Genomic DNA, 1,349 nt, shown 5'->3' on the forward strand with positions numbered 1-1,349 from the left:
GAGATCAACCGAAGGACTTGTATGCATGCATATAAGCATAACCAATGGACATAAGACACTGGGGGGTAGGGGAGGCCAGGGGATTGTCAAGGGCGGGGGGAAAAAAGGACACATATGTAATACCCTTTGTAATACTTTAAGCAATAAAATAAAATAAAAAGTTAAAGAAAAAATAATAAAATAAAATAATCGTGTTTTTAACATTTTGTTTAGATAGTATGCTCTGAGATCATATGGCACCAAAAATAAATTATTTTTATATTGGGGAAGATTATCTAATGAGTACCCTAATATTTCCCCAGATGGTTGGCTAATCCTATATGTTCAGAGCTCTTCACCAGACAATAGGTGACATCACTCCATGGATGAACAATCATAATGAGCCATGTCTGATTCCTTGCCCTGCACTCGGCCCATAAATTTTGACACAGTCCTTTTGTCCCCAACCATCCCTTAATAACTACTGGTGTTGCACATTGTCAAGGAAAGTGCTCCTGGTGGCAATGCCTTGTACGTAAGGCTGGGCTGGCCCAACATGGGCATGGCTGCCTCTGTGGGAAGAACTAAGGTGAACTGCAACATGAACTAGTTTAAGCCAAGAGGAGGTGTGGCAAACACTATTCATACCTTTCCCAAAATTGCCTCTGCCCACCTGAGTTCTACTGCAGCTGTAGACAGTTCTCAGAACACTGCCAGCTTCACAGCTCAAAAGCCTGAATCTCTCTGCTTCTCCACACTGGTGCTTTCTCCATCTCCAAGGCAGTTTGCCTGGGCGTGCTGTAGGCAGGACCCATGAGTGCTGGGGAACAGACACCACTAGGGACAAACCTCTGTCAATGGGGATAAAAGTCCGTGATAAAACCTCCCTGTTCTCTGGTGGAATGATCCTGAGATATAGTCTACAGTGTCCCGAAGGCCCCATCAGTACTGAGCCCCAGTTGCACACAGCAGGAATCTATTCATTATTACACTTTATTGGCTTTCTCCTTTCCCTGTCTCACTTGTGTTCTCTGGGATCAGCACATCTATTCATTTACACTTTATTGGCTTTCTCCTTTCCCTGTCTCACTTGTGTTCTCTGGGATCAGCACCCAAATAGAGCACCTGCAACCAAATCCTTGTCTCAGTGTCTGGATTTGAGGCAACCAAACCAAGACAAAGGAGTTTATAGGGAAAGTTTCATATTGTGGAAGGAAAGGCAGGGGTGCACAGGGGCCTCAGAAATAACTAGAACTAAGAACTCAGCCCTCACTAGAGAGTGACAAATTGATTGCCAAATTGATTTCTCTAACACCGGGTTTAAAAATATTGGAGTTCTGATTGCCCAGGGGATGGGTGGGCTGATGGGA

Source organism: Myotis davidii, unplaced genomic scaffold, assembly GCF_000327345.1.
Source record: "Myotis davidii unplaced genomic scaffold, ASM32734v1 scaffold930, whole genome shotgun sequence".
NCBI lineage: Eukaryota > Metazoa > Chordata > Mammalia > Chiroptera > Vespertilionidae > Myotis > Myotis davidii.